Raw genomic sequence first — 12,446 nt, forward strand, 5'->3', positions numbered from 1 at the left:
TTCGGCCTATTCGCACATCGGTCCGCTACTGACGCCGCCTCACGTGCCAACGTATTTTCTCCGCATTTTATACCCTATGCCGCATAACAGGTCATGTGACTTGTTTATAAAACTTTTCATTGGTTCATTTTACTTTTGGTTTCCTAATGATGGAAGGCTTGATCATATGACCTAAAAACAACACTTTTCATTGGATGAAAACTTTTTTTTTTTCCAAACGATGAAAGCCCCACCTTGTTTCTGGATGTTTCAGACTGAAGCTGGCGTCAGCATGAGAGCACCACCATCTCGTAGCTCCGTCGTAGTCATTCCGCGAGCAATCATGGCAGCCGCTCCCCACCAGAAGCCTGCAGGAGTCGGGGCCCCCAAAACTTTTGATGAATTCTCAAGGCGGAGGGGACGCTTTCGAGAATGGGGTCCAAGACCTAGCAGACAAGCGTCCGATTTCCAAGGTGTCCCAGGGCCATTTCAGTGGACCAGGCCCAAAAAGGAAAGAGCCTGCCGCCATTTTGAGAGTCCTGTGACAGCCGCCTATCGCTGCACCGCAAGAGTGGGCGCAACTCAGCTGAATTGCGGCTTTTGACACAGTGGACCAAAAACGGACGGAATGGCAACTGAAACGGTAAAGGGGCGCCCCACTACAACAGATGACACTCCACCTGGAGAGGCCCGTTCACGCCGCCTCCCCCGGGGCGCCCCACGCCGTTATTCGGAGCAGCATTGTAGGATACCAAAACCAGTGCGGCAACTTACTGGACATCACCTTGGTGCCATCGTTCTGCTGCCTTGGAACTATTCGCACAACAGTTTGCTACTGAAGACCCACCCCCCGCGACGCCCCACGCCGTTATTTGCTGGGTGGCAACTTACTAGACATCACTTTCGTGTCATCTAGATTTCAGCGCGTTCTGCTGCCTTGGAACTATTCGCACAACAGTTTGCTACTGATGACCCGCCCCACGCCGGAAATCTGGACGTTGTGCTGCGTTGGGACTATTCGCACAGCCGACCGCTACTTCGTTGTTTTTCCCTAAAAATGTTTATATGTTATTACTATTTTTGTTTTCTTGTATATATTTATAAATTATTAAAGTTTTATAATCTTACTACTTTGTCGGAGTGCTATATATTTTTAATGTGACACATAATTGTAAAAACTTTGATGTACAAAGAGTCATCCCTGGAATCTTCCGCTTCACGCTCGGTCCCCTCCCCAATCACAATACAGGATGGTTTTCAGATAATAGCAACGCTTCTGCTGTGACGGATCTCATCGAGTGTGGGCCTTGATCTACTATAACTCCTTTGAAGAGGGGTGAATCTTTACAGCTGTGGCCATAAACTACATCTGCAGGGCTAGCTGATACCCTAGGACCAGCCTGGACAATCGGACACAGAGGAAAAGGAGTGTCAGAGGGTGCAGTAGTGAATAGGGCGAAAGGGAGGTGTCGGGCGGGCACAGGGTGTGATTCTCAGGAAAGAGCAGCGCAGATGGGGGGAGGTTTATTACCCATGCATAAGACAGAGAGCGGGGGTGACCACTGCCTGGGGGAGATGCTTGCGAGGGTGGGGAGCCATGCTAAGGATCGACAGCGTGCACAGAGTGGGTCTGGTCAAGGCATCTAAAATGGCTGCCGTGCACGACAAAAGTGTGGCATTTGAAAAAAGACAAGATGGCGCAGACAATGTTTTTCAACACTTCCTGATTTCCTTCGAATCGCACGTTAACAGACGTTGGGGCATATTACCAAAGTTAAGCGATATTTATCCCTAACGATGCATTGCAAAGATTTTTTTACCGTCAGAAATTATCGCAGATAAACCTTACTATTATCAAAGTTTATCGCAAATACGATAAAAACCGACCGCAATGCATTAATATCGCTGAAAACTCAGCGATATTCATGCATTACCGAGCTAATCCTCTTAGCCATGTTATCCACCTCCCATAGGATAACATGGCTAAGAACTGCTCAGGGCAGCTGTTACTTTTTGGAGATATTCGCGCTTATCTCGAATATTTCCAAAAGTTGATAATAGGAGATAGCGATGTTAGCGACTGTTTCCAGTCGCTAACATCTTGGCATGCCCACTTTGCATGTCATTAGTGATAAATATCACTCACATGCAAAGTGGGGCCCAAGATGGTCGCTATCTCCTACTAGCCGTCGCTAACTGGTGTTAGCAACAGCTAGGTAATACAGATATAATTTTATCTCCGCGAAGCGGAGCGCTGTTACAGATATATATCTTGTTTTTGAACGTTAATTTCTCAAAATGCACTGAAGCACATATATTGAGACCTAGCAAAGGCACATCGGGCTACCAGTCCCTAATATTTTACCAAGTTTCGTGCAAATCCATTCAGCCGTTCGATTATTATTATTATTTATTTTTTTTGCCCCGCGGGGCCCTTTTAAAACCTCCACATCAAACCTAGGGGATCAGCGAGGATCTACTATGCCCCCTTATGGTCATTTGCCCCTTCGCTTTGGCCTCCTCTTGTCTCTCGATCCTACCGAGAGACAAGATGGCGGCCGCTACGGACTGTTTGGAATGTTTACAGACACCGGAGAGCCAATCAGCTTCGCTTCGCAAAGCTCCGTAACGCGAAAAGTACGCGAAGCGGTGCGCTGTTACAGATATATATCTTTTTTTGAACGTTAATTTCTCAAAATCCACTGAAGCACATATATTGACACCTAGCAAAGGCACATCGGGCTACCAGTCCCTACAATTTTGCCAAGTTTCGTGCAAATCCATTCAGCCGTAAGATTATTATTATACCGAGAGACAAGATGGCGGCCGCTACGGACTGTTTGGAATGTTTACAGACACCGGAGAGCCAATCAGCTTCGCTTCGCAAAGCTCCGTAACGCGAAAAGTACGCGAAGCGGTGCGCTGTTACAGATATATATCTTTTTTTGAACGTTAATTTCTCAAAATCCACTGAAGCACATATATTGAGACCTAGCAAAGGCACATCGGGCTACCAGTCCCTACAATTTTGCCAAGTTTCGTGCAAATCCATTCAGCCGTAAGATTATTATTATAATTTTTTTTTTTTGCCCCGCGGGGCCCTTTTAAAACCTCCACATCAAACCTAGGGGGTCAGCGAGGATCTACTATTCCCCCTTATGGTCATTTACCCCTTCGCTTTGGCCTCCTCTTGTCTCTCGATCCTACCGAGAGACAAGATGGCGGCCACTACGGACTGTTTGCGGCCACTACGGACTGTTTGGAATGTTGACAGACGCCGGAGAACCAATCAGCTTCGCTTCACAAAGCTCCGTTGCGCGAAAAGTACGCGTCCTAGGCCGCTGCCCGGTCCGCGCTTACAGATATATATCTTTTTTTAAACGTTAATTTCTCAAAATCCACTGGAGCACATATATTGAGACCTACAAAAGGCACATCGGGCTACCAGTCCCTACAATTTTGCCAAGTTTCGTGCAAATCCATTCAGCCGTTCGGGCTAAAAGTGAGGCCAACCGCCCTATGGAAATTAACATGGGAAAAACGCGTTTTGGGACCCCCCTTTTTTCTCGGCCCCCCCCTTGACGAACCCCCCCCCAATTTTCAAAGGCTGCTCAGAAACAAAATGTGCCATTTTCCTGAAAATTTCAGCCAATTCCGTCCACAAACGGCAAAGTTATTAGACATAGAATTTTCAAAAATCCCATAGAGAAAAAATCCTAACTATATATACCTACTGGCGACCGCCAGTAGGTTATATATATATATATATATATATATATATATATATATATATATATATATATATATATATATATATATATATATATATATATATATATATATATATATATATATATATATATATATATATATATATATATATATATATATATATATATATATATATATATATATATATATATATATATATATATATATATATATATATATATATATATATATATATATATATATATATATATATATATATATATATATATATATATATATATATATATATATATATGGGAAGAGCTCATAACCCACCTATAGTCCAAACCTGAATCGTTAGGGACAGCACACATGTCAGGGGAGAAATGATGATTATCAACAATTATAACCCATCTTAACTGTAAAACATAGCATGAGACCATTGATTCATGAACATATGAAGAAAAATAGGCAGATAGGAAGGCCTTAACTGGACACAGGAAGTATCTACTATGAGAAGGTTTCTCACTGTGAAATCCAATGCCAGCCCATTCAGGGCGTGATGAATTAACCTATGTAAATATGTATATATTGAATCAAGGCCAGATTTGTAATAGGACCAGTGTGACAATTGGTTATCTATTCAAGTTTCATAAATTGATACGGCGACTTGCATTTTATATAATGAAATACATAGGATTCCAAAGGGAAAATAATATCATTTTGACTCGACCCATTCAGGGTTTTAACACAAAACATCAAATGAATGAATTGGTAAATGTTGCCTCTCATCTCACTATCTGATGAAACCGTGTATATATATTGAATTATGTAAATTGCACGTAAAAATAAGCCGATTGCACTTTAACTTTATGATTTAGCCACTTTAAGATGGCGACCAAAACTGAATTACAAGTCCTTTGTTTATCTTTGTGAAAAGTTTGCCAATATCAACTTCTGCCACGGAGACGCAAAGCTGACACTGACGAAAGCGAAAGCTGAAACGCGTCTGTTGCTATTAATTTTAGTGCAATAAATCTTCAACAGATTTAACCCAACGTGAATGCTGGTTCGGTCATTTAGTGACAGTGAAGCTGGATATATATATAGGGTAGTGCTACTTGGTGGGGGTATGCTGTTTGCAGCCTTTGTTGATCTTAAATCAGCATTCGATTTGGTCCCGCTTGCTAAGTTGTGGAAAGCTTTACAAGAACAGGGCATCCCCACCGAAATTTTATCCTTTTTAATTAGATTGCACGAGAATAATTTTGCCCAAGTCCGATGGAACCAGCAGGGTAGCGTAACCGATAAATTTCCTATTGCAAGGGAAGTACGCCAAGGCTGTGTACTAGCCCCAACCCTCTTCTCGCTATACATCAACAGGGTGATCAGGTATTTTGAACAACAACCGACCGACGCACCTAAGTTGGCCGGAAAACTGATCCCCCTGTTGATGTTTGCGGATGATACCCTGTTAATATCAAAGACACAACAGGGGCTCCAGAAGGCTATTGGAGTCTTTGAAGTGTTCTGTGCAGATAATGGCCTTGTTATTAATACAGCCAAAACAAAATTCATGGTTCTGCACAAACGGAAATATGTTAGAGGGAAGGTGGCCATGGACGTGGTCCAATTAGAACAGACCCAAGTTTTTAATTACTTGGGCATCACCCTGTCCTTCAAATTAGATTGGAAACAGCACATCAATCACCTGGTTACGAGGCATGCACAATTGGCAGGAGCACTCACCAAGGAATTGTATTCATCACATACCAGGCCTATCACTCCAGTTTTAAAGATACACAATGCAAAGGTGGGAGCAGCGGTCCTTTATGGGGTAGAACTCTGGGGGACTAGCAACCTCACTAAGTTGACGGCTGCCCAAAACAAATTTTTTCGTAACATCACTGGCTTACCAGTATCCACTCCCTTGATACCCCTCCACTATGATCTGGGATCTCATAGCTTCGAGGATATGGCAAAATATAGATCGGTTGCCTACTGGAGGAGATTATGGGTAACCCCGGAACTCCTGCAGTATGCCCAGGGCTTCCTCGAGGTCAGAGACTCGGAAAAATCCCACAAAATCCAGTGGATGCGGGAGGTTAAAACAATTTATATGGCTATGGGCCTATCTCCATTATGGGATGCCCCTGTGAGGAATGTCTTCCCACCCAAGAAAATAGTTTGTGATCTGTATTGGAACATGGTTGAGGCTAAGACTTTTGGATATCACATCGAACCATCCTTTACTACCGCTTTCTTAGAGCTCAAGCACGTACCGGCCCTTGAACCCTACTGGGACTGGATAACTATTCCAGGGGACCGGAAGAAGTATCATCAAATGAGGGTGGGGACACTACCACTAAACACTTTAACTGCAAAATGGCGTGGGAACCAAAGTTCGGTGTGCCCTTTTTGCCCTGATCAAAGGGAAAACATAGGGCATGTATTCTTTGCCTGCCCCGGATATAATGTACCAAGAAAATCGTGGCTTAAACAGATTTGTGTTCAGTTATGCCTCAAAACTGCTAGCGAGGCCATTAGGATTTTAAGAACTGATACTTCTCAGCCAGTTGTTATAGCCATGTCTAAATTTTTATACTGGATGTGGATAATTTGCGCCCGTAAAATGAGTTTGGACTAACCCCAAAGCCAGTTGTTATATGCTGCTGTCCGGTTTCGTAAATTGTATTGAGAAACAGATGTACTTAGCATTGATTAAATGAATTTTTTTTTTTAATACAGTTTTAAATTTTTAAATGTGATATATTTAATCTTTTGTAAATATGAATGAGCTAGTAAGCTCTTTTTAGATATAGCTGTAACGATTAATTAATTGTGGATCTTATTAACTATGGGGTGGGGGATGAATTTGTAAATGTCTTTTATGATTGACAAATATCGAATAAAGACTATTTTTGATTGATTGACAGTGAAGCTGGATATATATATATATATATATATATATATATATATATATATATATATATATACACATACATACACATGCTGCATGAAATGTATTTATTTATTATCTCTATCGTAATTAACCTAATGGTAGACTTAAGGGACCTTAACAAATCTAATTTATAGTTTCCAAATATATCTCTCTTTGAAGCGTTGTTGTTATGGACACAGCTTGAGATGAAAATCGTGTAGTTAGATGCCTAAAACGTTACAGATGCATGCAGCTTGAATTGCAAGATTCTCCTAAAAAGCATTTATGTTCTTTTTGCGCATCATTTTTATGCACATTTTAGACACGCTGCCTAGGTCTACCGCTATGCACTTGGACTCCTTCCTCTCGCAGGCTCCGGATTTAAAACAAAAACTTGCATCCATCCTGCAACTTTGCAGATTCCATTGCTGGTGGCCATATATCTTTCATGGCAAAACTACACAGGTTGAACCACCCAAAAAAATCAATAAATATTAACCTTTTCTGAACACTTTCTGCACAGATGCTTTATCAATTGCTGTCAGGTGACAGAACAGGCAGTGATGTATTGCATTTCTCAGCTAGGAAACTTCAACAAACATAGAAATCGATGTAGATTAACAAGATTTTTCTAATACAAAAAAGTACAGATACATTTTCTGTTCCAGAAAACAATCCATTACTCTTTCTCGAAGCAAAATCTAAGTGGGTGTTCTCAGTCCTCTGTAAAAGGTACAAGAACAGATGAAGAAGAGATGTTTAAGGAGGTTACAATTATGCATATTGTATTTATATATTTGATCAAATAGGCTTGCCAATTCACTCTGTTTCAAGGACGCATGTTATACTGATTAAATCGTACTTTGCATGAATTATAAACTCTAAAGCATAGTGTGTGGAATTATATGATACATTTTAGGATTGCATGAGTCGACAATGCTACTTTTAAGCCACATGAATAGGTTTAGGCTAAAATGCAAGTTGTGAAGGAACGCCTCAAAATAATTTCAAATCTGGTTTTAAATTATGTACCCCCAGTTCCATAATAGGTGAGGAAAATTAGTATTCTAGGCACATGATAAATGGGAGGCAGTTGATAGCTATCTGAAAAAACCCTGTCTAAAGCCGGTTAGTGAAGCTTTTTTGCTGTTGAATGGAAAAAATAAAAATCCGAAAAGTTATTTTGCTTAGTACAACTCCTAACTCTTCCGATGTTGTCTGTGGTCTTATAATCACCAAACACATTTCTATACAATGTATTGCAATTGGGATAACTTGAGATGTATATTATGATAACTTTTGCAAAGTAAACTGAGCTATCATATATCGGATGTATTTAATTGCTTTAGTTGCACAGTGCTGGACGTCCCTGCTTACCATGCCCCTGTTCTGCTGGAATAAACATGCTTTGCTAACGATAAATTATCCAGTGAGTACTGGTCGGTTTCTAACACACTAACCTTGGGGTAACCTTAGTGCCTAGGTAAATACCCTTGCCTTCTGCTGTCTCTGATTCTCGGTTCCATCTATTATAAAGTGTGCAGCTTTCTGAAGACACTGGACTCCTTGCTCTGCAGCACATTCATCATACACCACAGTACAGGCTTCACTAGTTAGTGTTGAGCAGTCAGCGTGTGTCAGCCAGCAATGAATCATAGCTGCCACATATGGGATTCTTGGAAACTCTGCAAATACACCGACAGAGAGGCCACTGCTTAAAGGGGCTCAAGCCAATTGTATCTATCGGCGACAAGGCTTTAACAGGCAAGCCCTATGCAATAATCATTTCTGCTTATGACATGCAATAATTCACATGCTTACTGATGCCCTGTACCACTCAAATAAACTCTGCACTTTTATCCTATTCTGACTGCTACTTATACGTTTCCATTCACTAAAGGTGGTTATAGCGGACTCATCAATTTTCGAGGTGGTCGATCTGAGGGGAAAGGGATCACCAATGAATTCTACTGGGGATTGTCTTATGCCACTCTCAGTATTATCTTTGAAGTATGAATACAGAAACAGATAAGCGGCTAATTTCACTCGCTTGCATAGTGGCACCTCTCTTTTCGACTTCCCTTATTTTGTTGAACCACCACTGTACATAAAGTTACTTTTGCCAGTGGCAAGAAGCCAGTTTTCTTCTGTAACCTGAAAAGACAAAAGCATTAACTAGAAGGTGCGGTACAGACGGCCAAGTGGTGAGAAAATAATTTGTAAATATGTACCTTTCACTGCAGCCTCCGACGGCCACCTTGGAGCTCTCCCAGCAGTCTCTGGGTAGGCAGAGGCTGCTTTGCCAATCCTGGCACTGCTCCCCTGCTGGGACAGCAGCACCAGGATTGGTCTGAGCGGCCAGCTCTGCCGCTCAGACACTGCTGTGTAGCCTGCGGCTTTTCACCAACCTGGCTGTGAACACAGCTGGGTTGGAGAAATAGATGTGCGCATGTATGTCTGGCCGGCCTAGGACAGCCGACCAAACTTACATGCGCATTTCTAAGTGCCCACCACCTGCCTGAAATGGCCTGGCCCTGCCTCGCCCTGCATGGACGTCAGAGCCAGTCACAGAAAAATAAAATTATATTGTTTCATTATCATTTTATTTTTCTATTACAGACTATGATAAGTGGGGCTAAGCTCCGCCGCCATTATGGACGAGCAGCCCCAGATTAAGCCATTTCCCAAGTCTGATAAACAGACACATTCTTTCCTGGAAAGTGTGACCTGTTTGTGACCAAACTGCTCACGATGGATTCTGGTCCATCCGTTCTCAGTAGAAGTGTGTACATGTAGTCCTAGGAAAGGAGACTCAAAGTCTATTGATATTAACATTTTGCCTTTGTAAGAATCTCTGTGCTTCATTAGGTCACAGTAAAACAGTGAGTGCAGATCCTTAAATGTACAAACCAACAACTGAACATGAAAAATATAATTTCAATAGAAAAAATAATGAAGTAAAAGATACATGTAGATATAAAAATGAAATGATGATGGCCTTACCTCTCCCTGGATCTGTCCAATACTTTTGGCAGATTGAGGACTGCACAACAGTCGCATGGCTGCAGAAACATGCATACTAACTGAAGTAATGAAATGGTTATGGAACCATTGTCTTCGTAAGTGGAGATTGTTTAGTTACGAGGAGTAGGGGGTAGTCGTGAGGTGGAGGAGTTACAAAGCAGGCATATTTTAGAATTTCAGCAATTCATCGGTTTTTAACATTTAGATATAAGCATTTTACATTTTCACATAGTACTTCCTGATAAAAGCAAAGCACTCTCCCTGAAACATCCAAGCTTCTTCCAGATATTTTTTATCAGATTAACCTATTTATCAGTGTAAGACATAGTGTAAACTAGGAGGTTCATATGTGGTAGAACTGAAATAACTAGAAGGTATTTTGAAGGGGCCTGAAAATGTTGTACTGCGTTTGGGTTTTAATTACATAGGTTACTTGATATCAGAGCCGGAGAAACCATTGGTGCAACAGGTGCAGAGGCCCCGTGACCCAGAGTCCTAAGGGCAGTGCCCACTGGACCCTGAGCATTGCTATATTTTACTACCCCAGCAGCAATCAAAAGGGGCATTCTCCTTGCTTGCACCAAGTCCCATGGCAATACTACTTAATGCGCCCGTGGAGGCTGTTTGAGATCCTCAATTTATCATCATATATACTTGCCCATCTACATGTGACCATGAGCAGGTAATTAAATATTCCAGTTTGGAATGTAGAAAAGGAAAGATTGAACTTGACAATACATAAAAGGGTTCTTAATTGATAGACTTGCAATTTTCAGCCACAGCACATCTTTTTTACAGTTATGTGTGAAGATACACTATCTAATCAAAATGGGAAATTTAGAGATAATTATCGAGTTCATAAGGGATACAGCCTACTTCTAAGGACTTGAACTACAAAACCGTAGGGTAACCTTATTACTGGGGAAAAAAATCATACAAATATTGATGTGAAAAGATATGTATGTACGAGTCTCCCAGAATTGAATTTGGCATAGGAACATACCTATTTAATGAATTAAAACACAACGTGGTATTATGACATCAGGAAAATAATCAATCAAACTATATGAAAGAAATTGGGTGGTTTGTGATCTGAAGTTGACCATGTATCAAGAAAAGGCATCATGTTAAGTACAGAAAATGTTGCAACAATAGGTTGCATTTACAATTAAAGGTCATACAAAGGGTGCACTATAATCAAAGAGCTAAAATTGGGGGGAAAGTGTTAATAGTTACGTAAAAAATGTAACCACATCAAAGTATGAAAATAATAGAAAGCATACTACAGATTAACCTCAGCAGCTGGTCCCAACGTAACTTTTAACAAAGTATAGTTATTTGTAATCTCTGATCTCCTGTGATTGTAGGATGTGCTACCATTTTGAAGATCATCCCTTATGGTCTTCAAAGTGACAAAGCAATGAAGAGAATGCCATGGAAAAGGCAATCACAAAAGGAATGTGTGAGAAATCGGGCTGTTAGTTGAGGTGATGTGAGCCCTTCTCAAGCAACAGCCACGATCCATGTCAGGTGAACCACAAAATGCACTAAATTAACCTGTCCTTAACCTTCTGGTAGCTTGAGACAAAAGCAATCAGGCTTAACTTAGAGGGAATGTGTAAAGCAAAGAAACATAACGCAGAAAGACTTGGATACATTACACAGAATGGCCAACGACAACAGTATAATTTTCACCAAAGCCGATAAAGGGGGAGCCATCGTTATCATGAACACAGAGATGTACAATTCAAAAGTGATGGAACACATTTCAGACACTCAAACCTACACAATTTTGAACCAAAACCCGACGTTGGAATATTCAAAAACACTCAAAAACATCATCGATGAAGCTTATAAAAAAGGCATCATCACGGACAGAACAAAACAGTTCTTAACAACGTTGAACCCCAAAAGCCCGACACTAAGGATGGTTCCCAAAATTCACAAAAACACTCATGACCCTCCGATGCGACCCATAGTATCTACTATAGGCAGCCTCCATGAACCCATTGGCCAACTCATCGATAAATATCTGCAAAAACCAGTACAATCCATGCAGACGTACATCAAGGACACTACGCAATTTTTACACAAATTACAAAAGATAACAGTTAACGAAACGGATAAACTAATCTTGTGTACAGCTGATGTTCGTAGCCTATACACGAGTATACCTCATGACATGGGCATAGAAGCCTTGGAGAATGCCCTCTTGAACTCTGATCTTGACATAGATTTTCAAACATTTCTCATGGAATTGATGCAATTCATTCTTTACCACAGCTACTTCAAAGTAGAACAAACTTGGTACCAACAGCTCACGGGTATGGCAATGGGCAATTCGGCGGCACCCGTATATGCCAATATATTCATGCAATGGTATGAACAACAACATATTTTGTCTAAACCTGAATGGACTGATAATCTCAAAATGATAGTAAGGTACATAGATGACCTCTTTCTCATTTGGACAAACACTAAGGAAGCCCTAAACACACAATTGAAGGTATTCAATGACATCGATGAAAGGATTCAATTAACATGGGACATATCGGACACTGAGGTCAACTTTTTAGATGTCAAGATTACAATTTCCCCGGAAGGATTCAAAACGGATCTATACACAAAACCAACCGACAGAAACAATATGCTTCTATACACAAGTTTCCATGAGCCAAACCTAATTAAGAATTTACCATTCTCGCAAATGGCTAGGGTCAAACGAATCAGTTCGGACGAACAAACACTGCAAATCAGACTCAAACAAATGACCAAAAAATTTACCTCGAGA

The 12,446-nt window shown here is 40.9% G+C and overlaps 1 protein-coding gene across 2 annotated transcripts in view; it reads right to left on the bottom strand.

Moving 5' to 3' along the window:
- The window catches only part of ZNF407 (zinc finger protein 407), a 1,826,025-nt gene that overhangs the window by 402,731 nt on the left and 1,410,848 nt on the right, over positions 1-12,446 (bottom strand). The window lies entirely within an intron of this gene.

This window comes from Lissotriton helveticus, chromosome 4_1, assembly GCF_964261635.1.
Source record: "Lissotriton helveticus chromosome 4_1, aLisHel1.1, whole genome shotgun sequence".
In the NCBI taxonomy this organism is placed as follows: Eukaryota; Metazoa; Chordata; class Amphibia; order Caudata; family Salamandridae; genus Lissotriton; species Lissotriton helveticus.